Source organism: Hyla sarda, chromosome 1, assembly GCF_029499605.1.
Source record: "Hyla sarda isolate aHylSar1 chromosome 1, aHylSar1.hap1, whole genome shotgun sequence".
NCBI classification, from domain to species: Eukaryota; Metazoa; Chordata; class Amphibia; order Anura; family Hylidae; genus Hyla; species Hyla sarda.
Window position 1 is genome coordinate 131473056 of NC_079189.1, and position 26510 is coordinate 131499565.

The 26510-nt window shown below is 41.2% G+C and overlaps 1 pseudogene; it reads left to right on the forward strand.

Moving 5' to 3' along the window:
- The first annotated feature begins 16801 nt into the window (after positions 1 to 16801).
- Positions 16802 to 17027, forward strand: LOC130345049 (U2 spliceosomal RNA; annotated as a pseudogene).
- The last annotated feature ends 9483 nt before the right edge of the window (positions 17028 to 26510 follow it).

Consider the following 26510-nt stretch of genomic DNA (forward strand, 5'->3'; position numbering starts at 1 on the left):
GTCTTCCACACCTGTAGGTTGTTGTAAAAATTGTGTAAAGATTTTGAATTTTCTCCTTTACTTTGCTGCTATTCCGGTGAAACGCCTAAAGAGTTAACAAACTTTCTGAATGTCATTTTGTATACTTTCAGGGGTGCAAATTTTTTTTATAATGGGGTAATTTATGGGGTATTTCTAATATAAAGGATTCAGATTTTGAAAATTTGGGGAAAAATTGTAAAATTTCTTCTGAACTTTGGAGCCCTCTTATGTCTTTCAAAAGTAAAAACATGTCAACTTTATGATGCAAGCGGAAAGTAGACATATTGTATATGTGAATCAATATATAATTTATTTGGTATGTCTATTTTCCTTACAAACATAAAGTTAGAAATTTTTGAATTTTTCACCAAGAAATGATGCAAGTGTTGCCAAAAATGTACCAGTGTGTTAAAATAGAATATGTCACGAAAAAAACTATCTTGGAATCAAATTCATAAGTAAAAGCATCCCAGAGTTATTAATGCTTAAAGTGACAGTGGTCAGATGTGTAAAAAATGCTCTGGTCCTTAAGGTGAAAATGGGCTTGGTTCTTAAGGCGTTAAGAGAGTTTTTCAAGGCCGTGTTTTTGGTAGGGCTGGGAAATGACAGGGCTGGTTCACCAGCCGACAACCCCAAGAAAGAATTCCATACATAGGCCCTCAACCTACCCATTCAGATATCTACTCATTACCAACACCATCATAGCACACAGCTCCTTTCTTTCCAATCAGAGGCCGCCCTAGGAGAGCTAGAGGACAGAGAGGCTTCTCTAGGTTTAGACCCTGCTGCAGGTGAGTGCACTTCTTCCACATTCTTCTCACATACCCCTAGGGGGAAGATGAGCACATTTTCTCCATGCCTGGTCCATGATTACATCAGATGTAGTGATGAGCGGCAATGCCCATATTCAAATTTGCAATATTTCGCAAATATATAGATGAATATTCGTCATATATTCGCGAATTTAGCGTATTTGTTATATATTCGCATATGCGAATATTCGCATATTCGTGAAAGAAAACAGTGAGGGGGTGGGTAACTTTACTATTGGTTGCTAGAGATGTTGTTGATAGAATCTGACAAGTGTATTTGCATCATTCTAATTGGCCCACAAGTGAAAAGAAGGAATATGCGAATATTCACATATACGAATATGCGCATATGTGAATATTTGCATATGCAAATATGCGCATATGAAAATATGCGCATATGCACATATGCAGAAAAGAAGTGAATATTCGAAATGCGAATATTCACGACCAACACTCATCAGATGCATGGATTCTAAATACAGTTCTAGGCTACAAGATAGAGTTTATAACTCCGCCTGTACAGATTCAGGAACCTCATCCAATTGTTTTTTCCAACAGAGATTGTGATCTTATTTACCTAAAAATCAAGGAACTATGCTCCAAAGGCGCAATTTTTCAGGTTCCTGTAAATACTCTAGGTTTTCTCAACAACCTGTTTCTGGTGAAAAAGAAAGACGAAGGTCACAGACCCGTCATCAATCTAAAAATCTTGAACAATTATGTTCTGTACCATCATTTCAAGATGGAAGGTATACATCTCTTAAGAGATTTGTTATTACAAGATGATTGGCTGATCAAAATAGGTCTCAAAGATGCCTACCTCACGGTGCCTATGCACCCTATGTCACAGCCATAATTCAAATTTTTATGGGAAGGTCAGAAATGGCAATTTGCCAGTTTACTATTCTGTCTATCCTCAGCCTCATGGTGCTTTACAAAACGATTAAAACCAGTAATAGCTGTTCTGAGGGCTCGAGGAGTTCGTCTAATAATCTATTCAGAGGATATTCTTCAACATGGCTGAATCATTACCCCTCATTCAACTGCATACTCAATGGGCAAAAACCCTATTATCGAACCTGGGTTTCATTATAAATTGGGAGAAATTTTGACACCCTCAAAAGAGAGAGAATTTTTAGGTTTCCTAAGAATTCTCTCTCTTTTAAGGGTGTCAAAACCGATACTCATTCAACCATTTTGAGTCTCCCTACCAAGAAGTTTAAATTAATTTGGAGAGAAATAATTTCTGTTCTAAACAAACATTTAGTGTCTCTTCGAGCTATCGCTCGTGTTGTAGGTCTTCTTTCCTCTTCTATCCAAGCGATATTTCCTGCACTATTATTTAGACCTTCCTCGTCTCAAGGCAGAACACTTGAGAGAAGGGCTAGGATACTCGGACAAGATAACTCTCAATTCGGAAACCAAGGAAGAACTCCTTTGGTGGCTCCAACATATACAGTCTTGGGAAAGCAATTTTCACCCCCATTCAAGATTTGATTATAGAATCAGATGCCAGCCGCCTAGGTTGGGGTGCTTGGTGTGGCTCCCTTTTCACAGGAGGGAAATGGTCCAAACAGGAATCCCTTTTACATATAAACCTGCTGGAGCAGGTTTAAATATAGTCTAAACCATAGATCCCGAAGTCTGTGCGCAGAATTGATCAAGAGCCTTGCGACTTTTGATAAATTAAGCGCACAATAGACCCGCCTAACCCTCTGTAGGTTGGTCTATATTGATGCGGGAAAGAGACAACTTTGATAAATCTTCCCCATTTTTTGCACAAAAAGTCACACATGCGCCTAAGCACTTTTTTGTGCGACTTTTGTGTCAAAAAGTTACAAACAGCCTTACCTAAGCAAATTTCAGTTTTCACTTTGCAGTGGTCACAAATTTATGATATGCGAAAATCGCATGTAGGCAACAGGCTGCTCCAGGTCTGATCTGGAGTACAGAACTCCTGTACTTGAGCAAAATTAAAAAATTGCAAAAAGTCTCACAAAAGTCTCAGCTGCGACTGCGACTTTTCTGTGACTTCAGAACTTGCTTACCAAAGCAAACAATCATAAATATCCCAGATAGTGATTAATATTTTGCGCCTATTTGTGAAGTGATGTGCACAACATAAAAGTACAAGTTTTGTACAGCAACTGGAAAAAACACACACTTGTGCAGCAGGCTTTGCATTGCACAAACATCTGTACTTAATTAGAGATGAGCAAATTTAGGAAAAATTTGATTCAGCCGATTCGACGAATTAAAAAAAAACAAAAAAAAAAAACTGTTTGATCCGAATAAATTCTCGGCAAATTTTTATAGTAATATATTTTACTTATGTGTTTAATAAAGTGTGCATGTTTCACTTTTTTTTCTCTATGTTTTTATTTACATTTTTTTAGGTAGTACTACTACTCCCAGCATGGAACAGATATGCTAAAATCTACGTACTGTAAGTGTCATAGATATCCTGTGTATCCAGTATTGGTTAGTGGTACAGTACGTGGATTTTAGCATATCTCTCTTTGACCCTTTATTATATGAATTGCTGATAATACTCATCTCTTTTATAATTTACAGACAAACATCATTGGAAACATTAAAACTATTGTCAGCAATTTGATGAATACCGTGCCTTTTTTGTTGTCCCATCCTCCCCAGACAACAAATAGGTAGGAAGTATATGACTGAGATTTGCACAAAATGAATATTATACATACAGTGAATTTGATAAAATAACAATCATTCACTTATCATCATGTAGGCTTGCACTATTGCATATTTTTACTATCCATTTTTATTAATCAATAAATTACATTTATTATTCATATAGCGCTGGCATTTATCTATTTATTCCTTTTAGCTTGAATCTTTATTTATGGTTTACAGGGACCCATAAAAAAAATACCTGGCTGCTAATTATTTGGCTATTGGTTTTAGGAAGCGCTGGTATAATACACTTTTTTTTAATCTGCTCTTTAGTACTACTATTCCCAGCATGGAACAGACTGTTCCATGATGGAAGCTGTAGTACCTGTACTAATTGACAGATCTTAGCAGGTATTACTCCTGACACCCAATGCGATCGTCCATAATGTAGCAGAGATGCGGAGTGGCCCTATGCAGCACTCAAATCTCTGCACTATACCCTGGGCCGGCCAGTGATGTGAATAGAAATTCACATCACTCATTCATATTTTCCGCCCACAGTGGGTATTGGCCGAATGGTGGCAGCCAATCCCTGCTTTTTAGCAGCAAATATGAATGGTGAGACACCGGCCAGAGTATCGTGCAGAGATGCGAGCGCAGGAGAAAGCCGCTCCGCATCTCAGGGATGAAGGATGATCGCAGCGGGTATCAGGAATGACATCCGCTGTGATCTGTCCTTAACTGCAGGCACTACTGCTCCCAACATGGAGCACACTCTGCTCCGTGCTGGGAGCTGTAGTACCTTCACTAATAGACAGATCGCAGCGAGTGTCACTCCTGACACGCGCTGTGATCCTGCTGTATAATGTATAGATGCGGCCGGCCGGTCGCTCTTCTATGGTCCCCTGCACTGACGTATATACATCTATTCATATTTTCCACAGAGAGTTGTGATTGGCTACAACCATCTGGCCAATCACAGCCCTCTGCGAAAAATATGAATAGGTGTATATATACGTTAGTGCAGGGGACCATAGAAGAGCGGCCGGCCACATCTATACATTATACAGGAGGATCACAACTGGTATCAAAAGTGACATGGGCGATCTGTCAATAAGTACAGGTACTACTACTCCCATCATGGAACAGTGTGTTCCATGCTGGGAGTAGTAGTACTACCTAAAAAAAAAAGTGAAACACACACACACACACACACTACATTTTTATTATTGTTGGCTACATTTTTAGTGCCCTGCCTGCCCACATAAATTGATCCATGTTTAAAAATGAATTAAAATTTTGTTATAATAAAGATATATTTTGTTAACCTCTTAAGGACCATGGACATGTATACACGTCCAATGGCCCTTAACCGGGTATGACGCGGGCTCCTGACTCGAGCCCACGTCATACTGCCCGTCCCCCAGCTGTTTCCTGCAGCTGGGGGCCGGCGTTAAAAGCCGACATGCGGCGATCGCCACGGGCGGCTATTAACCCTTTAGATCGCCGCTGTCAAAGTTGACAGCGGCGTCTAAAGGTGCCTATATTCAGTCCCTGGTGGTCCAGTGGGGTGGATTGCCCCCGCGCAGTGCGATCGTGGGGGGGGGCGATCAACTGCTGAGGTAGCCTGAGGGCTTACATCTCCTTCCATGGTGGCTCTGGCTCTCTGAATGATACAGCCTGGCAGGACCAGGCTTTATTATTCGAGCGCAGAGCACACTGATCACTATGGTTCTATACAACCATAGTGATCTGTATGAGGAATCTAATGATTCCTCCCAAAAGTGTAAAAAAAAGGTTAAAAAAAAGTTTAACACACACACATTAACCCCTTCCTTATTAAAAGTTTAAATCACCCCCCTTTTCCCAAATTCCATATAAATAATATAGACACATAATAAAAATAAACATATGTGGTATCGCCGCGTGCGTAAATGTCCAAACTATAAAAATATATAATTATTTAAACCGCACGATCAATGCGCAAAAAAATTAGAGTATTTTTGGTCCCTTTTTATATCATGAAAAAATGAATAAAAAGCGATCAAAAAGTCCAATCAATACAAAAATGGTACCGATAAAAACTTCCAATCATGTCGCAAAAGATTAGCCCTCGTACCGCCCAAACGCAGAAAAATTAAAAAGTTATTGGGGTCAGAAGATGACAATTTTAAACGTATACATTTTCCTGCATGTAGTTATGATTTTTTTCCAGAAGTACGACAAAATCAAACCTATATAAGTAGGGTATAATTTTAACCATATGGACCTACAGAATAAAGAGAAGGTGTAATTTTTACCAAAAAATGTACTGCGTAGAAACGGAAGAGCCCAAAAGTTACAAAATGGCATTTTTTCTTCAATTTCGTCGCACAATGATTTTTTTTCCCCGTTTCTCCGTAGATTTTTGGGTAAAATGACTGATGTCCCTGCAAAGTAGAATTTGTGGCGCAAAAAAATAAGCCATCATATGGATTTTTAGGTGCAAAATTGAAGTGGTTATGATTTTTAAAAGGTGAGGAGGAAAAAATGAAAGTGCAAAAACGGAAAAACCCGTGGTCCTTAAGGGGTTAAATACAATTTTTTACATCACTATCTATTGCAATATGCCGTCGGAAGACTACCGCAGCCGGGACTACTACTACTCCTATCATGAAACAGACTTCTTTCCATGATGAGAGTAGTAGTTCTCTGGCTGCGGGAGTCTGCGGGTGGATGGGGAGGCTACATTAGTGTTTTTACTACTACCCCCATCATGGAACAGACTCTGTTCCATGATGGGGATTGTAGAACAGGGGCTGAGGGATTGATTGCACCGGGTCTCACTTCTGAGTCTCGATGAGATCAGAAGTTAATGAACAGGGGAGCGGGCAGCATGCTCCACTCCCCTGCGATGTATTTTTACTTTCAATTTTAAATTTTCCACCAGGAGCCCTGAACGGCCAGTACGGAGGAGCCATTCAGGGCTCCCGACGGGGTTTTTACATTTACAGTGTGCCTAATTACTGTATAATCACATTCCCCCTGACTTAAGTATATTCATTTTATCCCCCCCAATGTGTAATTCCTCCCCTGCCTGCTGTCCGGTTATCTTCTAGCGCTGTCACAGAGCACAGCAGGGACATGCCATTCCATTCCGTGATGCTTATCTCCGTATCTGACAGAGAGGAGCAGCAGAGAATGTCAGGGGGACCTGTCTCCCCAGTGCGCTGCTTCATTCATCCACTGCCGCCGGTTCCCGACATGTCTATTCCCCACTGCTCATCTCTGTACCCGACGGAGATGAGCAGTGGGGAATAAACTGACATGTCTCTGCTGTGCGCTCTGATTGCGCTTGGAGCAGGGCAGCAGCTGGGACATGTCGGGCAGCGGTGGGGAATATATCAGCACACAGGGGAGACAGGTACCTCCATTCTCCGCTGCTCTTGTCTGTCTGATAAGGAGATGAGCAGCACGGAATGGAATGTCATGTCCCTGGTGTGCACTGTGAAAGCGCTAGAAGATGACCGGGTAGCAGGCGGGGGGTGGGGGGGATCATACATATACACATGGGGGTATAAAATTAATATACTTAAGTCAAGGGGAATGTAATTATACAGTAATTAGTCACACTGTAAGTTTAAAAATTCCGCCGGGAGCCCTGCATGGCTCCTCCGTAACGGCCATTCAGAGCTCCCAGCGAGGAATTTAAAAATACATTGTACATCGCAGGGGAGTAGAGCATACTGATGGGAGTAGTAGTAGTCCCGACTGTCGGAGTCTGCCAACGGCTGATACCAATGGATGAAAAACTGATGCAAATGGATGCCACTAAATCAGTTTGCATCCATTATTAGAATGGTCCATTTAGGAGGCAATAACAGAGAAAATATGAACTTTAGCAATCCAAAAAAGGGATGGAGATAACCTTTTTAATAAAATGTTGTAGTATACCATTAAAAAAATATTAAAAAAGATAAAGCAGTGATAGAAAAAATAGTATTTTACGAAATGTATCTTTTGCATAACATTGTTTAAGTAGTACTACTACTCCCAGCATGAAACACACTGTTCCATGATGGGAGTAGTAGTACCTGTACTAATTCACAGATCACCTGTGTCACTTCTGACACCCGTTGTGATCCTCCAGTATACAGTGGGGATCAAAAGTTTGGGCACCCCTGGTAAAAATTTGTATTAATGTGCATAAAGAAGTCAAGGAAAGATGGAAAAATCTCTAAAAGTCATCAATTTACAGATTAGACATTCTTATAATATGTCAACAAAAGTTTGATTTCATTTCCATCATTTACACGTTCAAAATAACAGAAAACAAAAAAATGGTGTCTGCAAAAGTTTGGGCACCCTTCAGAATTTATAACATGAACTTCCCCCTTTGCAAAGCTGAGACCTGCCAGTGTCATGGATTGTTCTCAATCATCATCTGGGAAAACCAGGTGATGTCAATCTCAAAGGTTTTAAATGCCCAGACTCATCTGACCTTGCCCCAACAATCAGCACCATGGATTCTTCTAAGCAGTTGTCTAGAAATCTGAAATTGAAAATAGTTGATGCTCACAAAGCTGGAGAAGGCTATAAGAAGATAGCTAAATGTTTTAAGATGTTAATATCCTCTGTTGGGAATGTATTTAAGAAATGGCAGTCATCAGGAACAGTGGAAGTTAAAGCAAGATCTGGAAGACCAAGAAAAATATCAGACACAAAAGATTCAAAACCCACGTTTGACTGCACAATCCCTCCAGAAAGATCTGGCAGACACTGGAGTTGTGGTACACTATTCCACTATAAAGAGATACTTGTACAAATATGGTCTTCATGGAAGAGTCAACAGAAGAAAACCTCTTCTATGTCCTCACCACAAAAATCAGCATTTGAACTTTTCAAATTAACATATAGACAAGCCTGATGCATTTTGAAAACAAGTTCTGTGGACCGATGAGGTTAAAATTGAACTTTTTGGCTGGAATGAGCGGAATGAAAGGAACGTTTGGAGAAGAAGGGGAACAGAATTTAATGAAAAGAACCTCTGTCCAACTGTTAAGCATGGGGGTGGATCAATCATGCTTTGGGTTTTATTGTGGCCAGTGGCACAGGGAACATCTCACGAGTAGAAGGAAAAATTAATTCAATAAAATTTCAGCAAATTTTGGATGCTAACTTGATGCCATCTGTGAAAAAGCTGAAGTTAAAGAGAGGATGGCTTCTACAAATGGATGATGATGCTAAATACACCTCGAAATCCACAAGGGATTACATCAAGAGGCATAAACTGAAGGTTTTGCCATGGCCTTCACAATCTCCTGACCTCAACATAATTGAAAATCTATGGATAGACCTTAAAAGAGCAGTGCGTGACAGACAGCCCAGAAATCTCAAAGAACTGGAAGAATTTTGTAAGGAAGAATGGGCAAATGTACCTCAAACAAAAATTGAAAGGCTCTTGGCTGACTACAAAAAGCGTTTACAAGCTGTGATACTTGCCAAAGGGGGCAGTACAAGATATTGACTCTGCAGGGTGCCCAAACTTTTGCAGGTGACATTTTTTTTTCCTGTTATTTTGAAAGTGTAAATGATGGAAATAAAATCCAACTTTTTTTTGACATATTATAAAAATGTCTGATCTGTAATTTGATGCCTTTTGTAGATTTTTCCATTTTTCCTTGGCTTATTTATGCACATTAATTCACATTTTTACCTGGGGTGCCCAAACTTTTGATCCCCACTGTAGTGATACGGTCAGGAAGCACTCAAACTAATAGAAACAATATAAAACAAACACACACAATAAATCAAAGTCAGCTAGCCGAGTCTTAACCAGGATATGTCAAAGGTGCCAAATAGAAAATAAAAGAGAAAGGTAAGAAAGCCAAACCGAAAAGTCAGGAATGCCAGAAGATCAGGAATACAACATATAAACGCTAGCTACTGAAGATAACCTACTGAAGATAAAAGCCTACAAGGTCAGCTGACCAACCAGAAAGCTAGGCGTAGCCCAGCAACCAAAATAAACAAACTCTCTCAGGGATGTTTTACCCTTTAGGTTCTTATAATGTTATTGTAAGATATAGAACAAAAACTGCTGATATAAAGTGTATAATGTTGCTGTTCTAAAAAATAACTCAACACACAGCCGTTCATGTCTAAACAATGGCAACAAAAGGGAGTACACCTCGAAGTAGAAATGTACAAATTGGGTCAAAGTGTTAATATTTTGCTTGGCAGTTACCAGATCTTCACAGGTTGCCAAGTCACCGTTTAACCCCTTAACGACGCAGGACATACATTTACATCCTGTACATAACCGCGAGCATCTGACTGATGCTCAGGTCATGCATAGCTGGTCTCGGCTGCTATCAGCAGCCAGGGACCCGCCGGTAACGGCGCACATCAGCGATCACACTGATGTGTGCCAGTAACCCCTCAGATACTGTGATCAATACAGATCACGGCATCTGCAGCAGTGCGGTACTTTGAATGAATGATCGGATCGCTAGCAGCGCTGCCGCGGGGATACGATCATCCAGCATGGCGGCCGGAGGTCTCCTCACCTGCCTTCGGCCATCTCCAGGGGTCAGACCAGAGCAGAAGATGACCGATAACATTAATCAATGCCCTATACATAGCACTGAACAGTATTTCTAATAAAATAAAATAAAAAGTATTAAAAAAGTTTAAAAAAATGAAAAAACCCTCCCCACAATAAAAATGGAAATTATCCCTTTTCCAGTCTTACTCCCGCAAAAAGTGTAAAAAAAAATTATAAACATAGAAAAGTAAAAAATTGCTGCTTTTTTGGAACATTTTATTCCCCAAAAAATTGATAAAAAAATTTATTAAAAGTTTTATATATGCAAATGTGGTATCTATGAAAAGTACAGATCATGGCGCAAAAAATTTGCCCTCACACGGAAAAATCAAAAAGCAAAATAGAGGGATTTTAAAAATACTAATTTGGTTAAAAAGTTTGAGATTTTTTTTAAAGCAGTACAATAATAGAAAAGTATGTAATCAGGGCTATCATTTTAATCATATTGACCCACAGAATAAAGAAAGTAATTTTTACCGTAAATTGTACAACGTGAAAACAATACCTTCCAAAATTTGCTACAATGCTTTTTTTTTTCAATTACCCACACAAATAGTATTCTTTTTTGTTGGGCCATACATTTTATGGTAAAATTAGTTATGTCATTACAAAGGGCAACTGCTTGCGCAAAAAACAAGCCCTCATACTCATCTGTGGATGAAAAAAATATAAAAGAGTTATGATTTTTAGAAGGCGTGGAGGAAAAAACAAAAACATAAGAATAAAATTAGCTGAGTACTTTTTTTTTTTAAATCAACTGGTGCCAGAAAGTTAAAGGAGTATTCCAGGAAAAAAAACTTTTTTATATATTTCAACTGGTTGCAGAAAGTTAAACAGATTTCTAAATTACTTCTATTAAAAAATATTAATCCTTCCAATAGTCAACAGCTGCTGAAGTTGAGTTTTTACCATATATAACATCTGGCAACTCATTATTAATGGTAAAAATCTTCTTCCTCACCATTTAAAGGGGTACTCCCGTTAAAAACTTTTTTTTTTTTTTAAATCAACTGGAGCTAAAAAGTTTAACAGATTTGTAAATCACTTCTATTAAAAAATCTTAATCCTTCCATTACTTTTTAGAGGCTGTATACTAAAGAGAAATCCAAAAAAGAAATGCATTTCCTCTGATGTCATGACCATAGTGCTCTCTCCTGATCTCTGCTGTCCATTTTAGGAACTGTCCAGCACAGGAGAAAATCCCCATACCAAACATATGCTGCTCTGGACAGTTTCTAAAATGGACAGCAGAGGTCAGCAGAGAGCACTGTGGTCATGACATCAGAGGAAATGCATTTCTTTTTTGGATTTCTCTTTAGTATACAGCCCCTAAAAAGTACTGGAAGGATTAAGATTTTGTAATAAAAGTGATTTACAAATCTGTTTAACTTTCTTGCACCAGTTGATTTAAAAAAAAAAAAGTTTTCCACGGGAGTACCCCTTTAACCTGTTGGGGATGAAGGGTGTATGCATATGCCCTTGCGTCCTGGTACTTAAGGACGAAGGGCGTATCCATATGCCCGTGGGAATTTCGGTCCCCGCCGCGCGCCAGGCGTGGACCGGGCCGGGGTGACTGCTGATATCTATCAGCAGGCACCCCGTGCAAATGCCCAGGGGGGTCATTAGACCCCCCCATGTCGGCAAGCGGCGCAAATCGCAAGTAAATTCACACTTGCAATTTGCGCCGATTCCGGGTCATTACGAGTCTATGGTGACCCGGAATAGAAAAGGGATCGCGGTTGTCTAAGACAACTACGATCCCCCTACAGCGATAGGAGTGAGGTGGCAGGGGTGCCACCCCTCCTATCTCTGCTATTGGTGGTCTAGACGCAACCACAAATAGCAGATCAGGGGCGGAGGGGTTTACTTTCGTTTTTCCCGTCCTACCCACCCACAATAGGCAGGGTGCAGAACACTGAAGGTCCACTTAACCCTCCAGAGGCTGCGGGCGAAGGGGATCGGCGGGCAGCGACGGAGTGCGGCAGAAGAGGACGGCTCCCTGGATCCTAGGGAAGCCAGTAAGTTGCCTAGCAACATCTGGAGGGCTACAGTCTGAGACTGTAGCCCTCCAGATGTTGCAAAACTACAACTCCCAGCATGCCCAGACAGTTGTTTGCTGTTTGGGCATACTGGAATATGTAGTTTTGCAACAGCTGGAGGGCTGCAGTTTGAGACCACTATATAGTGGTCTCTAAACTGTATCCCTCCAGATCTTGCAAAACTACAACTCCTAGCATGCTCAAACAGCTATTTGCTGTCTGGACATGCTGGGATTTGTAGTTTTGCAACATCTGAAGGGTAACAGTTTGGAAATCACTGGGCAGTGGTCTATAAACTGTAGCCCTCCAGATGTTGCAAAACTGCAAATCCATGCTGAAACAGCAAACAGCTGTCTCGGCATGCTGGGAGTTGTATTTGCGTAACCTCCAGCTGTTGCATAACTACATCTCCGAGCATGCCCTTCGGCGATTAGTAAATGCTGGGAGTTGTAGTTTTGCAACAGCTGGAGGCACACTGGTTGGAAAATACTGTTAGGTAACAGAACCTAACTGAAGGTTTTCCAACCAGTGTGCCTCCAGCTGTTGCAAAAGTACAACTCCCAGCATGCACTGTCAGTGCATGCTGGGAGTTCTGGTTTTGAAACAGCTGGAGGTTTGTCCACCCATGTGAACGGACAGGGTTCATTAACACGGACAGGTTTACAGTAAGTTTCCTGCTTCAAGTTTGGTATGCGGCAATTTTTTTGCCGCAGCGCAAACTCCTAGCGGGAAACTCACCGTTACACGCCAGTGCGAATGTACCCTAAAAACACTACACTACACTACCACATAATAAAGATAATAAAGAGTAAAACACTACATATACACCCCCTTACATTGTCCCCCCCAATAAAAACTTAAAAACGTATTGTGCAGCAGGGTTTCCAAAACGGAGCCTCCAGCTGTTGCAAAACAACAACTCCCAGCATTTCTGGACAGCCACTGACTGTCCTGGCATTCTAGGAGTTAAGCAACAGCTGGAAGCACCCTGTTTGGGAATCACTGGCGTAGAATACCCCTATGTCCACCCCTATGCAATTTCTAATTTAGTCCTCAAATGTGCATGGCGCTCTCTCACTTCAGAGCCCTGTCGTATTTCAAGGAAACAGTTTAGGGCCACATATGGGGTATTTCCGTAATCGGGAGAAATTGCCCTACAAATTTTGGGGGGCTTTTTCTCCTTTTACCCCTTATGAAAAGGAAAAGTTGGGGGTTACACCATCATGTTAGTGTAAAAAAAAAATTAAAAAATTACACTAACATGCTGGTGTTGCCCCATACTTTTTATATTCACAAGCAGTAAAAGGAAAAAAAGCCCCCCAAAATTAGTAACGCAATTTCTCCTGAGTACGGAATTACCCCATATGTGGGCGTAAAACGTTCTGCGGGTGCACAACAAGGCTCAGGAGTGAGAGTGCACCATGTATATTTGAGGCCTAAATTCGTGATTTGCACAGGGGTGGCTGATTTTACAGTGGTTCTGACATAAACGCAAAAACATAAATACCCACATGTGACCCTATTTTGGAAACTACACCCCCCACGGAACGTAACAAGGGGTATAGTGAGCATATACACCCCACAGGTGTTTGACAAATTTTCATTAAAGTTGGATGGGAAAATGAAAAAAAAAATGTTTTCACTAAAATGCTGGTGTTACCCTAAATTTTTCATTTTCACAAGGGAAAAAAGGAAAAAAGCCCCCAAAAATGTGTAACCCCATTTCCTCTGAGTAAGACCATACCCCATATGTGGATGTAAAGTGCTTGGCGGGCGCACTACAATGCTCATAAGCGAAGGAGCGCCATTGGGATTTTGAAGAGAAAATGTGTCCGGAATTGAAGGCCACATGAGTTTACAAAGCCCCCATAGTGCCAGGACAATGGACCCCCCCACATGTGACCCCATTTTGGAAACTACACCCCTCATGTAATGTAATAAGGGGTACAGTGAGTATTTACGCCCCACATGTGTCTGACAGATTTTTGGAACAGTGGTCCGTGAAAATGAAAAATTTTATTTTTCATTTGCACTGTCTATGTTCCAAAGATCTGTTAAACGCCAGTGGGGTGTGAATACTCACTGCACCCCTTATTAAATTCTGTGAGGGGTGTAGTTTCCAAAATGGGGTCACATGTGGGGGGGTCCACTGTTCTGGCACCACAGGGGGCTTTGTAAACACACATGGCCCCTGACTACCATTCCAAACAAATTCTCTTTCCAAAAGCTCAATGGCGCTCCTCCTCTTCTGAGCATTGTATTTCACCCGCAGAGCAATTTACGTCCTAACATGGGGTATTTCCATACTCAGAAGAGAAGGGGTTACAAATTTTGGGGGGCATTCTCTCCCATAACCCTTTGTAAAAATGGTAAATTTGGGGAAGAACCTGCACTTTAGTGAAATTTTTTTTTTTTTTCATTTACACATCCGATTTTAACGAAAAGTCATCAAACACCTGTGTGGTGTTAAGGCTCACTGGACCCCTTGTTATGTGCCTTGAGGGGTGTAGTTTCCAAAATGGTATGCCATGTGGGGTTTTCTGCTGTTCTGGCACCATAGGTGCTTCCTAAATGTGACATGCCCCCCAAAAACCATTTCAGCAAAATTCACTCTCCAAAATCCCATTGTTGCTCCTTCCCTTCTGAGCCCTCTACTGCGCCCGCCGAACACTTGACATACACACATGAGGTATTTCCTTACTCGAGAGAAATTGGGTTACAAACTTTTGGAGGCTTTTTCTCCTATTACCACTTGTAAAAATTCAAAAACTGGGTCTACAAGAACATGTGAGTGTAAAAAATGAAGATTTTGAATTTTCTCCTTCACTTTGCTGCTATTCCTGTGAAACACCAAAAGGGTTAACAAACTTACTGAATGTCATTTTGGATACTTTGAGGGGTGCAGTTTTTTATAATTGGGTCATTTGTGGGGTATTTCTAATATGAAGACCCTTCAAATCCACTTCGAACCTGAATTGGTTCCTGAAAAATTTCAATTTTGAAAATTTTGTGAAAAATTGGAAAATTGCTGCTGAACTTTGAAGCCCTCTGATGTCTTCCAAAAGTAAAAACATCTCAACTTTATGATGCAAATATAAAGTAGACATATTGTATTTGTGAATCCATATATCATTTATTTGGAATGTCTATTTTCCTTACAAGCAGAGAGCTTCAAAGTTAGAAAAATGCAAAATTTTCGAATTTTTCATAAAATTTTCGAATTTCCCCCCAAGAAATGATGCAAATATCGACAAAAATTTACCACTACCTTAAAGTAGAATATGTCACGAAAAAACATTCTCGGAATCAAATTTATAAGTAAAAGCATCCCAGAGTTATTAATGCTTAAAGTGACAGTGGTCAGATTTGCAAAAAAATGCTCCCGTCCTTAGGGTTATAATGGGCTCCGTCCCCAAGGGGTTAAAGGAAATTAGCTTTTCAGTTTGTGACTGTTTCAGACAGTGAAAGAGAAATATGTTTTTTTTTTCTTAAATCGCTCATTTCTAAGATCAATGATGAGATTGAATACAATTATATGTTTGTATGCATACCTTAAAGGGGTACTCCCGTGGAAACCTTTTTTTTTTATTTAAAAAAAAAAAGTTTTCCACAGGAGTACCCCTTTAACTTTACTTGTGGTCACCAAGATTCATGCCCCAGCCAAAATCCTTGATGCCCCTGGTATACAGTTTTTTCTACAGTTTGATTAACGTTTTAGCATTCATATCATAAGCAACAATTTTGAGATGTCTTGGAGTTTGTAGTACAAGGAACACTTGGAATGTAAAACTATCAGGTTTTTGCTGTTTTGTTTCATTTGCCTGACATGTAAAGTCATTTAGATTAATTGTGCTTTTCCATTTTTGCTGGCATCTTACTTCAAAGTTAATGGAGTAAATACCATGCACCTACTGGACCTACATACATTTATGACCTACATGTTTCCTGACATTGCCTTGGAAATAAATTAACTTTACTTAAATTTTAAGGTTTGCTAAGACTCAAAAATCCAGTGGTAGCAGTAAGTTTTCCTTACATCCTTAAACTTTAAAATATTTTTTAAATACTTAAAATCTCAAAACTCCCATTTTTATTATCACAAGTCCTCATATGAAAGCAAGATCATGAGCTGAATGCTACAAGAAGTATTTGATTTTTTTAAACAAAACTTTCATACTTTTATTTTTGTATTATACCCAAGGTAGCTACATACAAATCTTAATAGTATTCTTCTCATTATATCCTTCTCATACCACTCAAAGTGGCAACACATATGTACACCAGCTTATATCAATCGATTTATGATGGCAAAAGAATCTGCTTAAGAAAATAGTTTACATAGGTATTACTAGAGATAAGATTGCATCAAGGGGAGAATATCTTCAGTAGGGGATCCATTGGAAATACAAATTGTCTCATATGCTTAAAGTTTGAATGGCCATTTTTTTATGTTGCAGATCCGCCGCCGATGGACCCTACAGTGTTGCCTCCATCTGTGCCTGCTCATAGCATAAATTTGCCGCTACAAGCAGACACACTGTGATGTGCGAGTTGCCGCGCTCATGCGCAGTGTACTTGCACACATCGTGGCCACTCCCTTTGCTCCCTGAGCTAGGCCGAGAGCAGCCGCGATGTGTACCAGTATACTGCGCATGCACGCGGCGACTCGCACATCGCAGCGTGTCTGCTTGTAGCGGCGGTTTGCTTCACGACCCTTTGGCTAAGATCAAGTGTAGTATCTGTTCTTATCAGCTTATGATGGTGGCCCGATATGCCGTTATTGGGCTGGTGGGGATGGGTGCTGCATGGAGGGGAGAAATGTACCAGGGCGTTCTGGAGCTGGCTCTGAAGAATCAGCTCGACAGCTGCCCTGATGTGACCTGTTCCCTCCCGGTCTTGCAATGAGGCTGGGAGGGTCTAGAGCCCAGGTATTTTAGTGTCTCGTGGAGTGGTGACCCCGAGGTGCCGAAACTCACTGGGTGTACTGGCTCACTGAGTTGAAGCACTGGCACTATGAACTCTTCACGTTGTGGCACTCACCTCCGGCCTTCTGGCTAGGATCAGAGAATTTTTTATAGATCCTGACGGATGTGTGGGCACATTGCCCACATTCACTTATTTATTCATTTTTTGTCAGTGTGTCACTTTTTACTTGTTATGTGTCCACAGGATTGTTAGGATGTGGTAGCCCTGCTGGGTGTCCCTCCTAGCAGTCTAGGGGACGTGTGTGTGGCCATCAGGTTCCACTCCTCCCTACAAAAACCCTGTGGAACTCCTGCATGGAGCGCTGTGCACACGGTGGAATTTCTGTGCCAGGTTTTTCTGGCACAGAAATTCCATTTTCCGTGTCCGCACAAAGAATTAACACTTTTATTCTTTGTGCAGGGACTGAACAGAATGCATAGTCATCTATGAGACTGCGCATACCCGTGTGATCCTAGTGCTGGCATATTATGCCGGAGCCCCACAGTGTCCGGAATGTTCTCACGGAGATTCTCCATGCGGACATTCCAGCATGTGAACACTTAAACAACACAATGTAACTCCAAGTCAATAACACTTCAGTGAAATCACACTGTCCACTCAGGAAGCAACACTGATTGAAAATCAATTTCACATGCTGTTGTGCAAATGGAACAGACAACAGGTGGAAATTATAGCCAATTAGCAAGACACCCCCAATAAAAGAGTGGTTCTGCAGGTGGTGACTAGTGTTGCTCGCAAATATTCGCAATGCGAATTTTATTTGCGAATATCGCATATTCGCGAGTTCGCGAATATTCGCGAATATAGCACTATATATTCGTTAATACAAATATTCATTTTTTTTCCCAGTACACATCACAGTGATCCTCCCTCTCTGCTTCCAGCTTGTGTGGTGTAAAGAAGGCTCTAATACTACTGTGTGAGACTGGCGTGCAAATTTTCGCATGTGCGAAGATTTGCATATGCGAATTTTCGCGTATGAAATTTTTTGTATATGCCAATTTTCGCATATGATGATTTTTGCATACGCGAATTTTCGCATATGCGAAAAAAAGCGAATATTACTAATATCCGAATTTAGCGAATATATGACGAATATTCGTCCATATATTCGCAAAATATCGCGAATTCGAATATGGCCTATGCCGCTCAACACTAGTGGTGACCACAGACCACTTCTCAGTTCCTATGCTTCCTGACTGATGTTTTGGTAACTTTGAATGCTGGCGGTGCTTTGACTCTAGTGGTAGCATGAGACGGAGTCTACAACCCACACAAGTGGCTCAAGTAGTGCAGCTCATCCAGGATGGCACTCCAATGTCAGCTGTGGCAAGAAGGTTTGCTGTGTCTGTCAGCGTAGTGTCAAGAGCATGGGTGTGCTATCAGGAGACAGGCCAGTACATCAGGCGATGTGGAGGAGGCCGTAGGAGGGCAACAACCCAGCAGCAGGACAGCCACCTCCGCCTTTGTGCAAGGAGGAGCAGGAAAAGCACTGCCAGAGCCCTGCAAAATTACCTCCAGCAGGCCACAAATGTGCATGTGTCCAATCAAATGGTCAGAAACAGACTCCATTAGGGTTGTATGAGGGCCTGACATCCACAGGTGGGGGTGGTGCTTACAGCCCAACACATTTGCCAGAGAACACCAAGATTGGCAAATTCGCCACTGGCGCCCTGTGCTCTTCACAGATGAAAGTAGGTTCACACTGAGCACAGTGACAGACGTGACAGAGTCTGGAGACATCGTGGAGAACATTCTGCTGCCTGCAGAATCTTCCAGCATGACCAATTTGATGGTGGGTCAGGAATTTCTTTGGGGGGCCGCACAGCCCTTCATGTGATTGCCAGAAGTAGCCTGACTGCCTGTAGGTACCGAGAGGAGATCCTCAGACCCCTTGTGAGACCATTTGCTGGTTCAGTTGGCCCTGGATACCTCCAAATGCAAGACAATGCTAGACCTCATGTAGCTGGAGTGTGATTTGATGCTATGGACTGGCCCGCCTGTTCCCCAGACCTGAATCCCATGAGCACATTTGGGGCATCATGTCTTGCTCCATCCACCAATGCCACGTTGCACCACAGACTGTCCAGGAATTGGCGGATGCTTTAGTCCAGGTCTGGGAGGACATCCCTCAGGAGACCATCTGCCACCTCATCAGGAACATGCCCAGGCATTGTAGGGAGGTCATACAGGCACGTGGCCACACACACTACTGAGCCTCATTTTGACTTGTTTTAAGGACATTACTTGAAAGTTGGATCAGCCTGTAGTGTGGTTTTCCACTTTGATTTTGAGTGTGACTCCATATCCAGACCTCCATAGGTTGATACATTTGATTTCCATTGATAATTTTTGTGTGATTTTGTTGTCAGCACCTTTAACTATGTAAAGACGAAAGTATTTAATACAATTAGTTCATTCATTCAGATCAAGGATGTGTTATATTAGTGTTCCCTTTATTTTTTTGAGTGGTGTACTTGATTCCATTCACCATTATGCAACCTCCACCTGCTGAAAGGGTTCATTGACTTATTCTTCTTGCACTAAATTCTAACCGTCCTTTCAGGAAAGAGCAACAGAAACCTGGATTAATCTGACCAGGCAGATTTTCAGTATTTGTGCAATAAGTTTCACTGTGTTTTATTTCAAAATGACTGACCCCTTTTGCGGACAAGTTGTTAACATACATATTTCCCATTTTGAATTAACGATTTTCCTGAATCACGCCATTTCCAGAGTACTCTCAACATGTTGCGCAAGGAAACCCTAAATCCCACAAATACAAACAAATCCACCAATCATGGATAAACCTCTTTAAAGGGGTACTCTTGCCCTGAGACATCTTATCCCCTATCCAAAGGATGGGTGATAATATGTCTCACCGCGGGGGTCCCGCCGCTGGGGACCCCCTCAATATTGTATTCGCCACCCACCTGTTTGAGCTGCATGCCACGGTGCCAGCTCACAATCAGCCGGGTCTTGACCAGGGGGCTGGAGTATCATGACGTCACGCCCCTCCCATAGACTTGCATAGCGGGGGTGGGGTGTGACATCACACGGATGATGTCACGATACTCCGGCCCCGTGGTCGCCACTCGGCTGTTTGTGAGCTGGCACCACGGCGTGCAGCTCAAACAGGTGGGTGGCAAATACAAGATTGTGGGGGTCCCCAGCGGCGAGACCCCCGCGGTGAGACATCTTATCCCCTATCCTTTGGATAGGGGATAAGATGTCTCAGGGCCGGAGTACCTCTTTAAACTCTATGTAGATTCACTTTCAGACTCTGTGGATTTACTTTGAAACTAATCCACAGAAAACTTGCTCACTTGATTTTATGCTGCACTTCAGCATCATAGGGGAGATTCATCAAGACCTGTTGACCAGTTGCCCGTAGCAATCAGATCACTTCGTTGATTTTTAAAAAGGCCTTTTAAAAATGTAAGAATTTATTTGATTGGTTGCTATAGGCAACTGGTTAACTTTTCCTCTGCAATAGCTTTGATGAATCTTCCCCATGTATCTATTTTCCATACGGGGAAGCACCAAATACAAATGCAAAGGTCTCTCTGCACCATATTTTGTGTCTCTATGACTCAAAGGTGGTAAAATGCCAGAATATATACATTTACACCAGCCATAAATGTGCTATGTACTGTATATATCCTCACAAAGCAGCTCTGTGGAAAATCATGGTAACTGGTTATCACTAAATAGCCTATAAATCTATGGGAACTGAATATATTGAGGCCTTCTGTCAATAATCTCTGATAAACAAAATATATCCAATGGCACAGATTTATCAATCTGCCTGAAACCAAAACGGTCTGGTTTTGCACATAACAACCAATCTGCTTTTATTTTCCCAGAGCTTGTTAAGATATAAAAGATAGGAAATATGGGAGATTTGGTTTCAGGCACATTGGGGCCAAAACGTAATAACAAAAGACAAAGGATCCTGATAAATAGGAAGCTGTAGAACTTGAAGGGTAAGACAATATTAAAATAACAATTGTAAATTCACAAAATGGTCTCGACTCAGAAAACCTTTTCATTGCCTTGTTAATACAGGAATTTATTAATGTGAACAAAGACAAAGCTTCCCCGGACACAGCTGCAGTAATCAGCTATCGCCCTGTTCTTATTCAGGACCTGGGCATAAACCAATTCTGAGTAATTGTTTTGTTCTTAAATGAACTATTAAAAGACTTGACAATTTTTTGCTGTAAATGGCGTTTAGGGTTCTTTTTTTTATTCTTGCTTATTAGTGCTATCAAAAAGCTAGGGTAACTGCTGCAGGGGGACTCCTCTTTATAAGGCTAACAGATAACTCACCTGCTTGCTGTAAAAAGTAACAATTCTTTTATTACTTTTTTTATATAGAAAATAGCTGACAGCTCACCACTGCTATCTTCAATCACCTGCGCTGGGACTGGCTGGCAGCGCTCCCAAACCGAATGGCAAGGATAGAGCAAGAAGAAATGTCCAGCACGGTATAAGGAGTGAAATCAGGAGCTCTTTCTTTTTGGATCACATGGATACACACAGGAGCAAACTCCAACGGGTTTCGGATCAGGCTGGATCCTTAATCATGGCCATGATTAAGGATCCAGCCTGATCTGAAATGCGTTGGAGTTTGCTCCTGTGTGTATCCATGTGATCCGGAAATAAAGACCTCCTGATTTCACTCCTTATACCGCGTTGGACATTTCTTCTTTTTTTTTTGGTATGGTAGTGATGGGAACTCTCAAAATGGATTATGGAATTTCTAGATACAGGTTTACTGTATCCCAAGATAATGGATTTTTGCATTTATTAAAAAGGTTCCATATAATACCAATTCTGAAAATATGTTGTTTACATTTGTATTCAGTGGCACTAATAAGAAAGAAAAGTGCATTTAATAAATAACCCTAAGCACTATTTACAGTAAAAAAGGTTTGTCTTGTGTTTTAAGAATTAGTCTATGAACAAAACAATTACCCAGATAATCTGAATGTATTAGTTTATGATTGAACAGGATGTAAACTTAGCAGAATTATGTTAAATTGGGAGGAGTAGATATAATATAAACAGTTACAGTAAACAAGCGAGTGGTTTACTGCATGACATGCCCCTGCGGGATGTATTATTTAGGAAAAACAAAGAGGCAAGAGACAGTTGTATATATGGATAAAGGAGGACTAGTACTAATAGGTTTGGCAAATGACCACCACAATTCATGGTACATATGCATTAGTTGCACGGAGGTGATTCCACAGTAATAAATATTGCTGGTATCTTAGTGGACAAGCTAATTCTGGAAGAAGATCTTGATACTACATTAATGTAATGTGAAATGAAGTGGATACTGACATGTAAATGGCCCAATTGGCCTCAATGGTTGCACAGATTTCAGTGTCTTTATTTGATAATATTGTGTTGCAAATAGTTTTGTATCATTCTCTTTTTCTGTTTGTATTCTTTGTTTACATGTTTAGTTGCTTAGTTATCACCTATATAAGAAGCGCCTTTCATTCACAATTCCTGCTGCTGTACCACTCGATTTCTTATTGAAATAAAAAGAAATAAGAAATAAGATAATACATCTATTATCTATCTAATAGGAGAATGTTGTACTTAACGCACCAAGATGTACATTTACATCCTGTACATGACCGCAAGCATCGCACCGATGCTTGGGTCATGCGCGCCAGGTCCCAGCTGCTATCAGCAGCCAGGGACCCGCCGGTAATGGCGCACATCAGCGATCGCGCTGATGTGTTCAGTTACCCCCTCAGATGCCATGACAAATACAGATCATGGCATCTGCGGCAGTGCGGTCACTAAAATGGATGATCGGATCACCCACAGTGCTGCAGCGGCGTGACGTCATGTCCCCAGTCCCGGAAATCCAGAGGTTTCCGAAACTGGAGATTCAGCACCCGCATAGAATGTGATTGCTGCAGGGAGATCACGGGGAGTCTCAGCAGCAGGCCCCCCGCGATCAGACACCTTATCCCCCATCCTTACGATAGGGGATAAAATAGTTTTGCCAGGAATAGCCCTTTAAGGCCAAAATGGGCTGAGTCCTTAAGGGGTTAAATACTAAGGGGCAGCTGATCAGATCAATAGGTAAAGTTGACAAGTCTACATGTTGCACAAAGACAAGGGCGTATAAAGATATTTCCATAAATTATTAATTTATAAATACATAAGCCATTTTATAAACCAATTTTAAATATAAATTAAATTCATAAACTCCTAATTGTAAGTGAAAACTAAAAGGTAATCATTTAATCACACTCCTCATTCACGCATAAGCGGTTCACACATTACGAAAACCTATCTGTTATTTGAACAATTTCTGAATAATTAGACAGTGTGAATAGATTTGCTTGCAAGTGCCTTTCATAGTTCTCAAGACCATTGTAATGATGAATTCAAATCAGACTTCCATGACATCATTCAGCTAAGTGATAAGCTTTCATTGCTGAGGCATCAATACAGGAATGCAATAGAATGGTTTGAAAGCACTTTGAACAGCAATAGTCAGACATTGTATTATTAGAAGAAAGGCATAGCATAAATACATAGGGCATTATATTAATAAACCATAGCACTCCAATATTAACAAATACAAGGTAAGATGCAGTACAAATGATATGCCTTGGCCTAAAATAGGAGCATACATGAATAGAAATAGATATGATACACTCATCTTATTATGAATTATGTTACTGATAATTAACTTTTAGTGGAGACCAAGTAGGTAAAAACTATATCTACAATACGGAAACCGTGCACAATGGACTGCATCTCAGCATCTGACAATGCTTCTTCTTTCATCTTTTCAAATACACATTGTGGCAAGGGAAGGGTATATTTCCCTAGCTAATCCTGAAGAAACCTCCACCTGTGGCCTAATCAATGAGGCTAGCAGAAAGGGGAAGTGTGCTTATAAGGAAAAGAAACACAATAGTCTGGGTTCTCCCTTAGCTAGAAGTGTCTATTAGAGGGGGAGACATCGTGTCCATTTCCAGGCAGGCACAGGAAGGGCTGAGAAGGACACAAGCGTGGACTCCCAGAGTGAGAGCAGTGGCTCTGGTAACATACAGCAGGTGGCTGTGTGAATAGGACTTTATGTTCAAATATGAACTGTATTTTATAAGGTTGCAGGATTTATCGTGTTTAAATTGGCAGGGAAAAGCCCCCCCCCCCCCCCCCCCCAGTTAATAGTCAGGGCATGCTACATGTGTACTGAGTGGCTAGATGGCCTAGGTGTTGTTTTTATGTTTTGTTTATTTTTGTTTATCCTGAAACCTGAGAATTAAAAATATTGGATACAGACCTCAAGATATATAGTTTGGCAATGTGTGTGTATAAAGAATATTGAGGGACATTTATCAATGTTTGCTTATGTATTCTTTTTTTTAGTAATTTTTTCCTTACTTTTTGTTTGCTTATGTGCAACGTATTTATCAACTGGTTTCAGCCTGTTGATAATTTTCTTTCACGTAAGCAATTTTTCCTTTTTTACTTTGGTAGTAGCTTTTTCTGCTCCATGTTTGAGCTGGAGTAAATTTAGTCAATTTTTTACGCTGTTGCGACTTTTTTTTGCGCAGTTGCGACTGTCGCAGTTAATAAATACCTGACTACCCGTAGTCCATTTTAAAATTGTTACTACATAGTAAATTTTAGGAAAACTTGCTTTTCTCGCTTTCCAGTCAAAATGTCGCACGAAAAATCGAGTAGTCGCAGTTGAGACAATTTTGCAACAATTATAGTAAACAAAACCTGACTAAACCCGTTGATAAATGTCCAGAATTGTGATTGAATATAGATTTAAATTGGAATTAAAACTGGAATAGACTAGTTGCATGGATATAAATGAAATAGCATTTATTATATAGAAAACTGTTTGCGTGGAACAGTCCAAGCAGGGCCCTTGCTCTGGACTATCCAAATATGCAATATAGATATACAATAAGTAAAATGTAATAAGATAGAATAAAAATGAAATGGAATGGATTAGTCCATATGACAGCCACCTATTATTGTGCTTGCAATACAGTAATTGGCATCCAATTTTTATATATCGCAACAGTTAGTAATAGTATCAAGTCTTCAGTCCGTGGCAACAAATAGTATTTTGTAATCCAAAAGGGCTGTTGGTGCTTCTGCACCACTCACCTCTCTCCGTGGTAGAGGGATCCCGGGATGGTAGTCCCTGGTGTGCTGGTCTTTGTGTCGCTGACTGGCTCGGCTGGGCAGCCGGCTCGATGGGGACATCTGTGCACTGGATCCCGTGATTTCTCCAGTGGGACACGGGAAGGTGTCCAGCTGAATGGATGGTATTGCGGCAGGCAAAAGGTGAGTGGATGCAGGTAACCGATCGAGCTCTGATGGTGTAGGTAGACGGCGTCCTCGTGGCAGAGTGTGCACGTCTCAAACAGTGGTCCCGAGACGTGCACACTCAGCCACGAGGACGCTATCTACCTACACCATCAGAGCACCATCGTCTTTCATAGTTTTATCCTGAAGCCCATTTAATAAATTTGGCGAGGAGCAAGAATTGTAGAAATGACTTGCTGTTTGCCAGTTTATTGTGTAAAATGTGTCCTTTGGCTACGGCAAAGGACGTTCCCAGAGTGAAACCCCTGAAATTGGTGGAGAATGCGGGCATCACGTTGGAGTTGTTGCTAGGGGCAATGATCCTGCTGACAAGTGGCTGTTGGTACAGCAGGAGTGTCTGACCAGTGTGTCAAAGCAGCGGTGAGCCGTGCAAGATTTTTTTTTCTGCAAAGATGGGTCGACGTCGCAAGGCCATTGCTAGAAGCAACCGATATGGACAGCAACCAGTTGTCCCCAAGATGGATGGTATGGTGAGCACCTTTAAAGACATCAGCTGCAGCTCAGCAACCTGATGATACTCTGGCCAGGAGGCCAGAATAGATGGACGTGAGGACCCATGAGTTGCTGGTGAGTGGAATCCCACTGTTAGTGGATATGGACTGTCACCAGGCTGTATCCAAAGTCATGCCAGACATAATACCCTTTTTGAATACCCGACCAGAGCCTGGTAAGTCTGATTGACTTTGAAACCTGTTATGGGACAGTAAGCCATTCGATGGAGGTGTGTGCTGAGCTTGAGATAGAGATTATATTGGCCAGAGACTTTCCATATTGTTGACAGTTGTGGAATTGGGAGAGTGTGTCAGAGAAATCGCACACAAAGGTTCCTGAGGTAATGGTGGGTGTTGTGTCACAACTTGACTGTGTGAACTCTGACCAAGGTGGCTCAAACCTATGTCCAGTTGCGAAATCATGTGAGGGTGAAGGACCCCTCATGAAGACTGATGGGACTGTTAACACTCTGCAGGTTGGACTTGGAAAGTCTAGTGAACAGAAAATATTGCATGCAGGACAGGGAGAAAATTATACAAA